Source organism: Lygodium microphyllum, chromosome 11 (assembly GCF_053477565.2).
Source record: "Lygodium microphyllum isolate KBCC chromosome 11, Lygodium_microphyllum_v1.1.10, whole genome shotgun sequence".
Lineage (NCBI taxonomy): Eukaryota > Viridiplantae > Streptophyta > Polypodiopsida > Schizaeales > Lygodiaceae > Lygodium > Lygodium microphyllum.
In genome coordinates this window covers 126,375,080-126,392,070 of record NC_141145.1, presented here as the reverse complement: position 1 = coordinate 126,392,070, position 16,991 = coordinate 126,375,080, and the positions used below count along the sequence as shown (strand labels likewise).

Below are 16,991 nucleotides of genomic sequence, written 5' to 3'. Positions count from 1 at the left end.
TGGCTGTCTTCATCATCTTTCTTGTGCTACGGCACCCTTGTTCCCTTGTATCACATTCGCTCCATGATTCAGAACTTCATCATTCCATTCATTAGAGTTTTTTTCTCTCTTCTCTTCTCTTCTCCATGTTTGCCGAGTTCACTCTGTGTTCCTCCCCGCAAACCCTATTGTCTTGCTGGTATGTTATCTTTTGACACAAAGATGGCGCAGAGATACTTGGGAATGGAAGTTGTCTAGCCAATTCAATTATTGGCCAGTCATATTATTTTTTACGGCACTGAAATAATTATTAGATTAATTTTCAGTATTTAAAAACTGAAAATTAATATTTAATTATGGATAATGCTGGAAAAACCATTTAGGAAGGGTTGCCACTTGTCAAAAATGCCCATGCAAGACAAAAAACGTCTTTAGAGGCTAGGGTCCAGCCGTCATAGTCAGCGAACTCGGCTCTAGAGGGTTTGTTTGATTGGTTTACAGAGGCTCATATTGTCTCCTTAGGGACATTGGACGTGAGTCTCATTTACATTTGCAAGCTGTTGTCTTATGAGGTGATTGTAGAGGCCCACTTATCATAGTCGAGCACATTAGCATCTGTTTGGTTTATGGACTGTGGAGCTACCCATGACATGATCCCTATAGAGGGCATTTTCATTTCCCAAGCCCTTGTATTCAAAAGAGTCTACGTAGGAAACAACTTCTCGGTTAAGATTCACGTCGAGGGTCGCGTTAGTTTTTCCATTGACCAGGATCCAGATGTGGCTTTGCTGGATGATGTCTATCATGTCCCTCAGCTTGGGGTGAACTTCTTGTCTGTTTAGCAACTTTGCCAGTTGGAGCAAGCATTTTTCTTCACTGTGATCACAGTTAAGGTCCTAGACTCTTAGATTGGTTTAGTGATTGCTCGTGGCAAGACATAGCCTAATGATCTTTACCACATGACCCATTTTCTTATTGAGCTGATTGCTGATGGTTCAGAGCTTCACCGCTTCTAGGCCTTGGCCACCACATGGGAGCCCACGGACTTTGAGTGTCTTTGGCATTTTCGCTTAGGACATCTTCACTATGACTCTCTATGAGCTGTCGCATCAGGGGATGATTGACGGCCTTCCATGCCTAAAACTATCTCGAGAGGCCTATAAAGCATGTCAGCTAGGTAAGCAATGTCGTACACCCTTCCCTCCATAGTCTACTACACATGAGACCTTTGTGGTCCCATATCCAATGCCGCCTTGAATGGCGCTTTGTACTTCTTTTTGATAGTGGACGATTTCTCTAGGTACATGTGGGTATATTTCCTCAAGCACAAGTTTGATGCCTTCACTTATTTTCAATGCTTGGGTGTTATTGGTTCATACCTAACTGGTCATCATGTGGGTACTATGAGGAGTGATTCTCGTGGTGAGTTTACCTCTCATGAGTTCTCTGAGTTTCTATAGGAGTAGGGCATTGCTCGTCAGCTCACCTCCGCCATTTCTCGTGCACAAAATGGAGTTGTAGAGCGTAGAAATTGGATAATCATGAATATGGCATGCTCTACGTTGTTTGCAGTAGAGCTTCCTGAGTGCTTTTGGGTTGAGACTGTTAACACTTTAGTGTACATCCTTAACCAATATTCGGATTGTGGCAGTTTCTAAAAGACTCTATACGAGGCATACATCGTGTAGTCTTCTGTATTGGACTCTTCATCCTCACCGCTGCTCACATCATATGAGTCCGCTACTGACCTTTTTATAGACACTCTAGCCCCTTGCGTGCGACCCATTACCTTGCTGGTACTAGCAGACCATGCGGGATTTGGGGATCCTTCCATTGGATTCCACTTTAGAGGTCCCTAGTGTCAGAGTGCAGCGGTGCGGAAGCATAGGACTGAGAGAGAGAGAACGCAGAGAGAGAGAGAGGAGAGAGAAAAAGACAGTGGAAGATGAAGATCTGCTGTATAAAGTGTCCTGTATACAAAGATATGCAGATATATACACGGGCGCAGTGCGCTGGACTGCGTGTCTCCACCTCGATGATGTAACCTGTTGTTCACCTCGAAGTCCTGCAGTCTGCACTGTCTCCTGTCTGAAATCTGTGAACAGAGACGGAGTCTGCGCGTGCCACCAGTCTGTAATCTGCGAGCAGAAAAGTGTGGACAGAAGACTGAAAACTCGGCTATAAATAGCCAGAAAACAGGCGCCACATGGCAGCCAGAAAACAGGCGCCACAATGCAGCCGACTGTACTGCAGTCAGTCGGACTGCCACATGGCAGTCCGACTGGACTGTGCAGTCCGACCAGGGCGATGATCTCTGACACCCCCTCTCAGAGCCTGGGCGGGGCAGAAGCCTGAGGGATCTGGAATGTCTCCGAAGTAGAGCCTGGGGAAGTGCCTTCGTAAACAAATCTGCAAGATTGTCCTCCGTCTTGCAGTACTCCACGGTGATGGTCTCATCTAGAAGCTTCTCTCTGATGAAGTGGTACTGGATCTCTATGTGCTTCGTCCGGGCATGAAAAACAGGATTCTGTGCCAAGGCAATGCAACTCTCATTGTCGCATTGCAGCAAAGTAGGACGAGTCTGGGGGCAGCCAAGCTCCTCCAACAATCTCCGAAGCCATACAGCCTCACATGTGGTGGAAGACGCGGCCCGATACTCCGCCTCAGTAGACGAAAGGGCTACTGTGGGCTACTTCTTGCTACTCCATGAGATAACACCTGCACCCAAGGTAAAACAGTAACCTGTAGTAGACCGCCTGTGGTCCATATCACCGGCCCAATCGGAGTCGCTCCAACCTGCAAGAACAAGATCTGAACCACTTGTGCCTGCGGGATAATGAATCCCTAAATCAGACGTCCCCCTCAAATACCGAAGTATCCTCTGAGCAGCCTGCCAATGCACCGTCTGAGGTTCACTCATAAACCCCGCCAAGAGCCCAACAGCAAAACAAAGATCAACACGAGTGTTGAGGAGCCAAATCAATGATCCAATCAACTGACGATAGCGGAAAGAATCCGCCATGGGAGAAGCTGAATGGGAAGTGGCCTTCTAGTTCGGATCCATAGGAGTAGAAAGGGTCCGACAATCCTCCATCGCAAAAGAAACCAAGAGCTCCTGTACATATCTCTGCTGAGAGATGAAGATCCCCCTCTGAGACTGAGAAATCTCATGGCCCAAAAAGAAATGGAGTAGACCCAAGTCCGTCATCTTGAATGTCCGATGTAAAGCTGCCTTCGTCTCTTGGACCTTCTGTGCATGATCACCTGTGACAATCAAATCATCAACATACAACACAAAAAGCACATAACCATCCTTGGAAGTGTGTATATAAAGCTGCGGATCGGCCTTAGAACGTCGATATCCCAACTGTGACTGAAGGAACGAATCAATCTTCTCGTTCCATGCACGTAGAGCTTGCTTGAGGCCATACAAGGCCTTCTTCAACCTGTAGACTTTCCCATCTGAAGATCCAAAGCCAGGAGGCTGCTCGACATAGATCTCCTCCTTCAAATCACCATTGAGGAAGACCGACTTCACATCCAACTGATAGACAGGCCATCTCCTATGGCCAGCCAAGGCAAGAACAGCTCGAATAGTCGCCATACGAGTAGTGGGGGCAAAAGTATCATGACAATCAATCCCTGGGCGATGTGCAAAACCTTTAGCAACAAGGCGAGCCTTGTGCTTGTCCAAAGAACCATCGCTAAGGTACTTGGTCTTGAGAACCCATTTGACAGCAATCACCTTCTTATTCGGGGGGCGTGGCACGAGTGACCAAGTGCCTTTCCTCTCAATAGCCTCCAACTCGGCTTCCATAGCTTTCTTCCATGGTGCGGATTGTAAAGCCTCCTTCATGGAGGTGGGCTCTCGATCCTGCATAACACGGGTCATCAAACAACAGTTAGAGCAAACAAGCTCCGTAGAATGTGCCTGGTGCCTCCGTGACCGCCGTGGACCATCTCGAGGAGTGGGGACCATCTTGCGGTCCCCACTCCTCAGGGACCCCCTCGATCCTTGAATCACGGAGTGTGCTACGGGCCCAGCGAGGAGGAGGCCGGACCTCCCCTCGTCTCCATCAGTTGAAGACTCTGGGATATCCACCGATGGTAACTCCTCGGGGATGACCGGTGGAACAGTAGACTCTGTGTCAGAAACAGAATCAGAATCAAAAGGCGCGGGCTCCAATGGAACTGTAGCGGGAGCCCAACTCTCCCCTGGATCTCCAAGAACGGGATGCTCCTCACCCACTGGTATGGCCGGAACCTCCACAAACCGCACATCTCGACTAGTGTACACATCTCGCTTAACGGGATCATACAAACGATAGCCTTGGGATTGGGAGCTGTAGCCAACAAATACCTGTCTTCGGGAAGCTGCTTCAAATTTACCACGATGAGCCTTGGGAATGTGAACATAGGCATCACACCCAAAGACCCTAAAATAAGAAACATCGGGCTTAGTCCCAACGTAAGCCTCAAAAGGTGTCATCCCATCAACGGCCGAAGTGGGGGATCGATTAAGGATGTGGACTGCAGTAGCCACAGCCTCGGCCCACAGAAACTGAGGTGTCTATCGGTGCTCCATCATGGTGCGCGCCATCTTGATCACACTGCGGTTCTTCCGTTCAAGAATTCCATTTTCTTGAGGAGTGTTGGTATTAGCAAACTCCTGGTGAATACCTTTATCTGCACAAAAACGAGCAAACTCATTAGAAACAAATTCACCACCCTTGTCGGATCGCAAGGTCTTCAATCTCCGGCCTGATCGGTTCTCCTCAAAGAGAAGCCAATCCTTGAAGTGGGAGAAAGCTTCTGACTTCAATGCCAAAAAATAGGCCCATGTCATCCTGTTGTAGTCATCTACGATCAACATGAAGTACGAGCTTCCTCGCAAGGACTCGTTCCTCATAGGGCCACAAAGATCTCTAGATACAAGCTCCATCGGTGAAGTAGACCGCCGCGAAGCTTTGTGGGGAATGGCATCCCTATGCTGCTTCCCACGAATGCAGGAGACACATGGCTGCTGGCTCACCACTATATCCGGCAACCCTCGAACAAGCTGTCCACGTGATGCCCTCTGAAGATAATCATAGTTGAGGTGACCAAACCGAGCATGCCATAGCTCTGACTGGGTCTAAGAGGTAAGAAGAAGAGTAGAGAGGGTGGTGGAAGACTTCAATTTATAGATGCCGTTCTCCTCATATCCGGATGAGAGAACCTTCCTTGACCCACGATCAAGGACTTACACCGAATCACTGTTAAACTCCACCAAAAGTCCAAGGGAACAAATCTTATGAATTGACAGTAGATGATACCCTAAACCTGGTACATGCAAGACCTCTGAGGTATGGGTACCACCACGTCCATCTGGAATAAGCTGCATCTCACCCCATCCTGCAATAGACACTGAAGAGCTATCTCCAATGAGAATCTGCCCACGCGAGGGTCGCAACTGGGCAACACCATCTGATGAAGGAGTCATGTGCCGTGAGGCACCACTGTCAACGATCCACTCTCGAGCCTGGGGAGCCGTCATCGTAGCATCAGAAGCATTCGGTGTAGAGTCCTCAATGATAGCTAGATGAAGAAATACAGTTGATGAGGGTGCAGCCACCGCTCCAGAATCCTTCGTGTCCTTCTTGTTGGTGTCCCTCTTGTCTTTGTCAGGGCAGTCCTTCTTCCAATTGGCCAGTCTTTCCACAAATATGGCATGTGGATTCTTTGTCCTTGTCCTTGTCCTTCTCGGACTTGTTATCCCCCTTCTTCTTCTTTTGGTCCTTTCCCTTCTTCTGAGAGGCTTGACCTGTCAGTGCCTCCGACTTGGAAGCATTCTGTCCCTTTAGTTGTTCCTCTTGGTCCAAGACCATAGGGACCAACTCTTCCCACCGAAGAGTGGACTCACGCCCCGAAGCAATAAGGGCGGAGTAGAAAGCACCGAATCGTGGCGGCAACTGGGACAAGAGTGTGATCGCCATGTCTTTGGAGGAAATCGGCTTCCCCGCATTTTGAACCTGCATCTGAAGCTGTCTAAGCTTGTTGATGTGCTCCCGCAACGAAGAAGACTTGTTCACGGACAAGGTCTGCATCTGAACCTCCAAAGAAACCCGCTTCATAAGGGTCATCCGGTTATACATCTGATCAAGCTCCAGCCATATCTCCCGAGCCACTGTCAAGTGCTCGATGTGAGCTATCACGGCTGTAGTACAAGACAGAAAAAGAAGGGAACGAATCCTGGCATTCAGTTTGTCCCAGTGAGACTGTGCCTTGGCCAACTCCGCACGAGCATCGGAAGAGAGTTTGGACTCATCTCTCACCGAGGGCCGGTCGATCTCCTCCTGTACAAGCTCCGCCAAATCGTAGGACTCAAGGATGGCCAACATTATCGCACGCCAGATGCAGTAGTTGTCGCCATCGAGCTTCTGATCTGCGGGAAGAGCCGGTAAGACAGGCTCCTTCCGGTCCATAATCGTCTGGAACTCCAAGTCAATCTCGGTAGACATCTTCACCTGTAATGCCTTCATAAATGCAAAAGCAGCCCCCTCTGACGGTGATAACTCAGCCTGCTAGGGCTCTTCCGCGTCCTGAAACTTCTTCACCCGCCGGAGGCGATGAAAAAGCAAAACCTGCACTTGAAAGCTGAAAACTCAAACTTCCTCCTCGTCAAAACAGCAGTAAACAGCAGCAAATCCACCACCTGGACTCCTTTCCTGTGCGCCCACGCTTGCTTCAGCCTTGTTCCGAGGCACAACCCTCCTGCCTGCTCTCAAACGCTGAAAACGCAGCCTTGTGTCGCGATAGAAACTCCTCTTCAGGTTGGTTCTGCACTCAGTCAGCCCTTTAACACTGCTTTGATACCATGTCAGAGTGCAGCGGTGCGGAAGCGTAGGACTGAGAGAGAGAGAACACAGAGAGAGAGAGGAGAGAGAAAGAGACAGTGGAAGATGAAGATCTGCTGTATAAAGTGTCCTGTATACAAAGATATGCAGATATATACACGGGCGCAGTGCGCTGGACTGCGTGTCTCCACCTCGACGATGCAACCTGCTGTTCACCTCGAAGTCCGCTGCAGTCTGCTCTGTCTCCTGTCTGAAATCTGCGAACAGAGACGGAGTCTGCGCGTGCCACCAGTCTGTAATCTGCGAGCAGAAAAGTGTGGACAGAAGACTGAAAACTCGGCTATAAATAGCCAGAAAACAGGCGCCAGAAATAGCAGGTCGGCTGCTTTAAATGCAGCCGACTGTACTGCAGTCAGTCGGACTGCCACGTGGCAGTCCGATTGTAGAGTCGACTGGACTGTGCAGTTCGACCAGGGCGATGATCTCTAACACCTAGAAGGTTTGGTTGGCTCGCCCCTCAGGCTTCATATGCATTGCTATTTATAGTTGATTACAGTGCACATTTTGAGTCAGACGGTAGGAGGCTATCTAGGACCCTTTGTCCTAGGTGCTTGCTTAAGACCATAAAGGCTCTTTCTCATCTTGCACACTAGGTGTTCCTTGCCTTGTTCTTGAAAGCCCTTAGGCTACTGCATATAAATCTCATCATTTAAGTCCCCATGTAAGGGAGCTGTCTTGACATTCATTTGATAGAGGTTCAGATTGAGCTGTGTAACCAAAGCCAAAACCAAGTGTAGGATAGTTATCTTGACAAAAGAGGGAAGACTTAATTGAAGTCAATACCATGTTGTTGTTTAAAATCCTTAGCAACCAATTCAGCCTTATAGCTTGGCTTGGGGCATCTAGGGATACTTTTCAACTTGTGTACCCACTTGCATGACAAAGTCCATTTTTACCAAGCAAAGAAATGAAATCCCATGTATGATTTTTCAGTAGTGAATCATACTTTGACTGCATAGCCCTCTCCTAAGAGTAACTATCATCTTTGCGCATGGCCTCATTATAGGTAAGAGGTTCACTAGTATCTGGCACTATAACATGTTGAGATATTTGCAATCACACCCACTGTTGGGATGTAAAGGTCCTTTATTCACCTCCGTGTATTTTACACGTGTATTGTTATGTTGTACATGTGAATGCACCCTTACGGGCCCTAAGTATAAATACATTTTCTTTGGTTGTTTCTCTTAGTAGTAACCCCAATCTCACATATGATGGTGTGAGGGGTTCGATCTTGAATGAAGAAATTAGACGTAAGTCTAGTGGAGAAGGCAGCAACTCAGCTTATAATGTTAGAGGCAGGGCTGGAAAGAAAAATGCAAATGCTGGACAGAGAAGTAGGAGCAAGAGCAAAGGAAAAGAAAAGAGTGATGTTACATGCTATTAGTGTGGTCGGAAGGGCCACAAGAAGCCTGATTGCAGGTATTACAAGAAGGAACAAGAGAGAAAGAAGAATGCAGGAGACAAAAAGAAGAAAGAGTAAAAGACAGATGCATCTGAGGCAAGCAAAGGCAAGGAAAATGCCAATGTGGCCTCCAGTGTTGTCATAGAGGAGCTCTCGGATACAGAGGCTGATGTATTATGTGCAGTGGATTATGATACCCTTGTATGTCACATGTAGGATATGCAGATCGCCAAGGCTGATGTGATTGATGCACTTTTGTCAGTTGATGATGGTGTCACTCAGACTTGGATTGTAGACTCTGGTGTCTCTTTCCATGTGACTCCATGCTTGGAGTGCTTTGCTACTTTTGATGTAGGTTGTTATGGCAAGGTTTACCTTGGAAATAATCATGCTTGCAGCATTGATGGGATTGGCACCATACACTTGTCTTTGGATAATGGGCAAGAACTTGTGTTGAAAGATGTCAGATATGTGCCTGGCATCAAGAAGAGTTTACTATCTGTTGGACAGCTTGACTTGCATAGTTACACCACACTATTTGGTGGTGGTTTGTGGAAATTAAAAAGGGGTTCCATGCTGATTGCTAAAGGAACCAAGAAGGGCACTTTGTATTGTCTGCATTGTAAAGCTTTGAATGGCAAGTTTCTTGCAGTTGCTGAAATTGGCTGTCATTTGGAGTTATGGCATAAGAGATTAGGCCATATGAGCCAGAAAGGACTTGATGTCCTTACCTCTTTGAAGAAGGTTGATGGAAAAGGCTCTAAACTTGATTTTTGTAACGACTGTCAGTTTGGAAAGCAAATGAAAAATTCATTTTACTCTGGTGTCTCCCGTAAGTCAAATGTCTTGGACTTAGTGCATTCTGATGTATGTAGCATGCCTTTGAAATCGTTGGGTGGTGCTGCGTACTTTGCCGCTTTTATTGATGATTGTTCCAGGAAGATTTGGGTTTATTTGTTGAAAAAGAAAAGTGAAGTGTTTGCTGTTTTTAAAACTTTTCATGCATTCGTGACCGCTCAAACAGGTAGAAAGTTGAAATGCTTGAGAACTGATAATGGGGGTGAGTTCACATCTAATGAATTTAAGTCCTTTTGTGACTTGCATGGAATCAAGAGGGAGCTTACAACCCCTTATAGCCCTTCTTCAAATGGTGTGGCTGAAAGATACAATAGGACCCTATGTGAGAGAGTGCGGTGCATGCTGTCCACTGCTAATCTCCCTCATGAATTTTGGGGAGAGGCACTTAAAACCGCGGTTCACATTTGCAATCGCTCTCCAAACAGGTTCTTAAATAATGGCATCCCTGAGGAGGTTTGGTCTGGCAAACCGGCCTCATATGACCATTTACGAATATTTGGCTGTGATGCTTTTGTGCATGTTAGAGATGAGCTGAGGAATAAACTTGACCCGAAATCCACCAAAGGCATTTTCATGGGCTATGGTGATGAGGGTGAATTTGGCTATAGAGTGTGGCTACCTCAGTCCAAGAAAATTGTTCACAGCCGTAATGTTGTGTTTAATGAGGCAAAGTTGCTGAAAAGTACTTTAGCCTCTGATGAAGACATGAAAAAGGTCAAATTTCAGATTTCGCAGCCACCTATTACTTCAAATGATGAGCCTCATGGTGCTATACCACAGGCTGAAATTGATGATCAGCCGGTTATCTTTGAGCCAGATGATGATGGATAGCAAATAGAAGCACAAGGAGGTCATGGACAGCAAGATAGACTTGCTGATTATGAAAGTGCAGGTGCTGGAAATGAAAATGAAGGTGCTGTACAGCATGAACAGCATGCTGAAAATGGCTTACAACAGCCAATAAATGCTGAAAATAACATGCCTCTAGATGTAGATCCGATTCTTGAGAATGTAGATCATTGGGTACGCAGGTCTACACGCCTAAGAAGGCAGCCACATAGGTATGACCCCTCTTTGCATTATGTGATGCTTACTGATGAGGGTAAGCCTCTGACATATAAAGAGGTTAAAGCATGCAAATTCAGCAATAAGTGGGAGCTAGCTATGCAGGAAGAGATTAAATCTCTGTATGCTAATGATACTTGGGATCTTGTGTCGTTGCCCAAAGGAAGAAAGCCTCTTCCAAACAAATGGGTTTACAAAGTAAAGATAGTTGATGGGAAACCCAAGTACAAGGCAAGATTGGTTGCCAAAGGTTATGCACAGAAGAAAGGGATTGACTTCCAGGAGGTCTTCTCACCTGTCGTGAAGATGACCACACTACGTGTGCTTTTTGCTCTCACTGCTGTATTGGATTTAGAGCTGTACCAAATGGATGTGAAAACATCTTTTCTGTATGGTGACATTGATGAGGAGATCTACATGAAATAGCCCGAGGGTTTTGTAGTTCCTGGAAAAGAGCAGTTGGTATGTAAACTAAAACGCAGCTTATATGGGCTGAAACAAGCACCACGGCAGTGGTACAAAAAGTTTGACACTTTTATGCTCTCTCATGGGTTTACATGCAGCCATGCAGATCATTGTTTGTATATGAAAAAGGATACAGATGGCAGCCCTATCATACTTGTTTTATATGTGGATGATATGTTGCTAGCTGGGAAGAGAAAGACTAGCTTGGATGCCCTCAAAGATCAGCTGAAATCAGCTTTTTCCATGAAAGATTTGGGGAATGCAAAGCATATATTGGGCATGAGGATTCATAGGGATAGAACGCAGAAATTGCTGTTCTTATCTCAAGAAAAGTACATTGAAAAGGTACTGGACAGATTTAACATGGCTGAAGCTAAGCCTCTCGGAGTACCCTTACCTCCATACCTTAAGCTTAGTAAAGCCAACAGCCCAAAAGATGACATGGAAGCCAATGCTATGAAGGGAGTCCCTTATGCATCAGCTTGTGGCTCTCTTATGTATGCTATGGTGGCTACTCGTCTAGACATTGCTCATGCAGTGGGAGTTGTCAGCAGGTTTATGTCAAATCCTGGCAAACCACATTGGGAGGCTGTCAAGTGTATTCTTAGATATCTGAAGGGTACACAAAGAAAGTGTATTTGCTATGGGCAGGGTGCACTTAATCTGCAGGGTTATTGTGATGCAGACATGGCAGGTGACTTAGACACTCGCAGGTCCACTAGCGGGTATGCCTTTACAGTTGCTGGAGGGGCCGTCTCTTGGTGCTCCAGGTTGCAGAACATCGTAGCACTGAGTACTACTGAAGCTGAATACATATCAGCTACTGAAGCGTCTAAGGAAGGAAGCTATATGGTTGAGCAGATTCGCAGAGGATCTCGACATGTCTATGAGTACTCCAGTGTTGGGATGTGATAGCGAGAGTGCTGTGTATCTGGCTAAGAATGCCATGTATCATTCACACACAAAGCATATTGATGTGCGATATCACTTTATCAGACAGATTCTAGAAGATGGTTTAATCACATTGACCAAGATCAAAACACAGGACAACCCTGCAGATGTTCTCACTAAAAGTCTAGGCAAGGCTCAGCATGAGCATTGCATACGACTAGTGGGAGTTGGTTAAAGGTTCACTCTGGACCTTTGAGTGGGAGGTTGTTGGGATGTAAAGGTCCTTTATTCACCTCCGTGTATTTTACACGTGTATTGTTATGTTGTACATGTGAATGCACCCTTACGGGCCCTAAGTATAAATACATTTTATTCTTTGTGTACCAACACATTGTTGGTACACCCAAATCAGTTCGTCACTCTTACTCTCACTCACCTGCTCACTTCCTCTGCTGCAAATCTTCACGTTTCCGCTACCCGCGCACTCCAACACTCACTATGGTCTCTTTGTATGAGGCAGTTTTGGGCTTAGGACATGCAGGCAGACTGAATCCCATATGCACAGAAAGGGAAACTGCTATCTATCCAACAACTATAAAGCATTGTACTTGACTACCACTTTATGATATATGATGAATGCAATATTATGATGCTTTCCCATTTCAATTAGTGTCTTGGTTATTGTCAGTCTTATACATAAGATTGTGTTTATGAGTCCAAGCTTTAATCTTGGAACCTAATTCACTTGTGTAATAGGTCAAGTCGTGTCTATGCCATCATGAGCTTAATCTTCCTCTTCGATCCACCATAGCCACTGCCATGCTCTAGATCCCGCGTCTTTTCACATGGTATCAGAGCACAGTCCGGGCATGGCTCAACTCGGCTTAGCTCTTCTCTGCTCTCTCTCAGTCCCTTTTCAACTCTGGTCGGCTCAGTTCCAGCCCATGATTTCATCTCTCAACTCTACCTTCACTTGAGCTTCCATGGCAGCCATAGCCAGCTACACCCTGTTAGCTTGAAGCTCTTATATCTCACTCCACAAGTTAAATCTCCTGGAGCTTCCTTCTAGAAAGGTGTTCCCCTACTTCCAGAGCTTCTTCTTATCACCTCAATCACTAACATCAGGTAACCATAGGCCCAACATTGTCAAAATTCTCAGTCATTGCCATAGCTTGCATCTATGACTTGCAGGTCATACCTTGCTTGGAGTCCCTGGATCTCACAGTAGAGGCCATTTCAGCTCACGATTTCTTTTGAGGATCTCTTCATCACTTTAGGGCACTCCTCCCTGGTACGTCATAGTATGACATTGAGCCTCCCTAACTCCAGCATTGCGTGGATTGTTCGTTGCTGTCTTGTTTGTGCCTGCATGCTTTTCGTATTGACGAATTGTCTCCTGCACTGTGCGATGTATCCTGTGAGCATAGAGCTTTGATAGAGCATCAAGTCAGCTTCATTTTCATAAAAAAAGTTTCAAAAATCATTAAGCGTAGCTTCTGTAATGTCAAAAAAAATCAGGTCACTGTCAGAAACCCTAACTGTAACTCCATAGCCATTTTTACCTAAGCTCAAAAATCTCATCATTTTTTCTCTCTTGCCATCTAGAGCAACCCATTGCCACTCTGATCTACTGGCCCAGCTGAAAATGGAATCTCAATGCAGAAAGATGATGATGATCAACAAGGGGAAATGGAATTTGATGATGCATTTAAGAATCGAATGAGGGCAGCAGCCAATATCTTTGCTGAATTAGCAAAAGATCCTTAGTTTACTCGGTTTTTGAACACTCCTACGAAGGAGGACAAGGGCAAGAAGAGAAAATCCTCTTCTAGAACTTCGGGACAGCAAGATGCACCGAAGAACAAGCCAAAGCCTTCTTAAGATGCTCCTAAAGATGCTCATGGTGAAAAGCAGTTGGTGCCAGTTGGGCAAGAAATGCAAATGCAAGTTCATGATGTAAATGCTAATCCTATGGTTTTTGGACAGCAAGGTTTGCATGAGAATTTGGGGCAGCTAGCTTACTTTGGTGGAAGCACAATTTTCATGCTATGGTGGGTGAGTGACCGAATGTGGGAATGTATGGCACACCTCCCCATAATTTTCAGCAACCAATGCATGGCTTGCATAACCCAATGTACTCGGGTATGGCTCATGGAATGCATAATCCGATGTATCGCGGCATCGGTATGATGCCTAGTGTGCAAAATCACGCATATGGGCAAGCATCGGTATCCCGTCGTGCTTTTGGGGCTCAAGGAATAAGTGCTGGTCATGCAAATGCTCCGTTTAATGCTAGCTATCATGGAAATTGTCTCTACACTAGCGGATACACTATGCCTTTCATGTGAGCTTGTTGAGGCCTTTTTATGCTGATGTGCCTAAGGATGTTTTTTGCTGAAATTCAGTCCAATGTAGAGGAGCTGGATGAGATATTGGTATCCGAGTAGATTTTGGCACATAAAGAGAAAAGGTCAAAGGTAAAGCTTCCATAAGTTGTTGGGTGAAGTTTCACAACTGTTCACCAATGGATGCTAAATGGATGGAAGAGGATGACTTGGCAAACCATCCTCAGTTGTTGCAGTTATACCTTGATGCCTTTCAGTTAGAGCCGACTTTGGATCGGGCTCTTTCAGGTTCAGCAGGGCAAGGGTCCAGAGTACCACCTGATACTCAAGGGGGAGGTCGTACTTCCACTCCTCCAGGAATGGACTGCTCTCGTGTATAGTGGATCTCGGATGTATTCAGCATGCATCCAAGGTATTGTGCTGATAGTATGTCTGCCATGAGGTCACTATTCAGTGTACTAGTCACTGTGGTATGTATGTAGATGGGTATGGTTTTCATTGCAGCTTTGAAACTGTACATTTGCATCAAGTTATGATCATGAGAGACTGATTACCGAGTGCTAGTTTTCAGTGTATGATCATTAGTTTTAGTGGTATTCAGCTAGTTCTATGGACAGCAGCATGTGTATTGAACGCCATTGACAATTCAGCCATGGTTTTGGCTCGGTTTATACTTTACTATGGTTGTGTAGTCAGCACTGTTGAGAAACAAGAGTTTGGGATGCATCCGATGAGTTTCTAGCAACAATTCTGAATTATTGTTGAGCTTTATGTTATGTTTATGTTCGCTGGAAATTTTCAGCAAATGGTGGGCATATGAGATAGTTAGCCAGCAGTGGCCAATGTTGTGTTGACTATGATGCCTTGTGAAAATTTCAGTGCAGTATTGTTTGCTTTGACACATTACAGTGCAATCAAGGACGATTGCAAGGATTTCAAGGGGGTGGTCTGTCACGAGGATGTGAAAATTTGATGCTTTGCTTATGTTTAATTGACATTTGATTAAAGGATTAATCAAATGTGCAATTAAAAGATGCACATGTGTTGCACATGTGAGGTGCAAGCTACTTTTTTTACAGTTGAAGGCCCAAGGACCCTGTGAAAAAGATGGGTGTCAAAGGCAAAAGTTGTAACAAGTTACACTTGTTAGATTCTAGGTGAATTTTGGTGTCAGTTTGCCCCTAGGACCATTAATTGGCCATTAAGTGTCAGTGGTGACACTAGGGACTAGGCATTAATTAATGGATTAATGCTTGTCCAAGGGTCAATTAATGCATAGGACCACTTTGGGTTGCAAATGGCCTAGCCAATTAATTTTTGGATGGGCAAGGTCAATTTTCTGGGCATGGATTAAGGGTTGAATTAATTTTCAAAATTAATTAATTCTGAAAATTAATTAAATGGCTGGAAATTGCCGAAAATGGATTAAGAAAGCTGCCACTTGGCAAAACTTTCCCATGCAAGTGGGGGAAAGGCTAAATAGGGCTGAAGGGAGAGGGAAATCTCGTTTTTTCATTTTGGAGCTGCTGGGAAGAGGTGTTGGACTGTTGCTGCCAGCTTCTGGGGCCATTTCCCAGCCATTGGATACCATTTTGGTGATAGAGATTGCATATTCTTGACCTTGGGAAGTAGGCAATTACTGCTGATGCATTTTCTCCTGAAGATCACAATCTCTGATGCTCCGATTGTTGTTGGTGCATCCGTTTAGGGCTGGTATAGCAGGGCAGCAACTGATTTTGATAAGTTCTTCGCGACAAATCTCAGAATTTCCTCTCTATAGCATTCTCTCATCTCCTTCAGCCTATGCTCAGCCATTCTCAGCAATTCTTAGCCAATCGGAGGAGATCTCGGCCATTTTTGGTGGACTGATTTGTGGTGGGCTGATTTGTAATTTCTGCAGTAAACCCTAATTTACAGCAGAAATTGGGTTTAGCAGCCACCTTGGGATCCGTGCTAGAGATTGAAGGCTCAAGGGACTAAAATCAGTAGTTGATAATTGAAGATTATCAAGGGATTCCAAGAGCTAGCCCATCTCGAATTGATTTGGGGTAGCATTTGGCCAGCCAAGGGTCAAATTGGAGAAGAAGTCCTGGGTGAATCAAGGGGCAAATGACCCAAAAGGCTTGCTGGTCATTTATGATAGCAAGAGCAATTGGTTAGCAGGAGGAGATTGAAGAATCTCGAGTTGTACTCCTTCCAATTGAATGAAAGCTAAAGAAATACTGCAAGGGGCGCCAGTTTTGGGGCCAATAGGGAGTCTACTGTCCAAGAATGTTATGGTAAAGTGTGTATTTCATTTTATGTGCATTTATTTATTGTTGTAATTAACTCTTAAATCAGGTTATCACCACCCATTCCAAGAAGGAAGGTTGGTTTTAGATGACCTCATCACCACCACTAGAAAGCAGCTGAGGAAGGGGCCACTAAGCTCTTCCCACGATCCGAAGAAGAGGATCCCGTCCGTGCCTTGGCTAGAGGATCTGAATCGAAATCTGAGGCAGATGATGACTTGTTGGAGGAGTCCACATCCTGCTTCGTCGCTTGCTCCTTTTTCTTCCTGGAAGCCGCTAACTCGTTGCAGTCCTTCCTTAAATGACCTTTCTTGCCACAGTGGTAACACTGGGCCTTCGACTTCTTCGTCTCCGAACCCCTTTCTGAAGCTGCAAGAGCCTCACCTAAACCTCCATATAGCATATCATCAGTGGATGTGCATGGAGCAGCCATTTGTAGAGGATTTAGAAGAGAAGTAGAGAAGAGAAGGTATTTGGAGAGGAAACACAGCCAAACCACGAGCATAGACTGCAAAAAACAAGAGTTCACATACAGTATAACCCAAAATTTGATCAAAAGAAGCCAAAATCTGCTGCACAAAGGCAAAAAATCAGTTCAAAACTACCAGAAACAGCAAAAAGGGCCTATTCTGCCAGTTGCCCAGCCCAAAAGAGTGCTGAAAACAGCAAAACGCAGGCTGCACACTGCATAAACAGGTGTAGGAAATTGTCTCCAACAGCTTGATGATGAAAACACAGGCTGAAACAGATGCGCAAGCTGTACGGATGCTGATGTCAGCAAAAAACGCAGGCAAAA

General features: G+C 45.5%; 1 protein-coding gene and 1 pseudogene across 2 annotated transcripts in view; both read left to right on the top strand.

Moving 5' to 3' along the window:
- Nucleotides 1–16,991, top strand: part of PEX1 (peroxisome 1) — a 64,711-nt gene that overhangs the window by 27,069 nt on the left and 20,651 nt on the right. The gene's annotated exons all lie outside the window — the stretch shown is intronic.
- Nucleotides 1,789–13,326, top strand: LOC148029342 (uncharacterized; annotated as a pseudogene).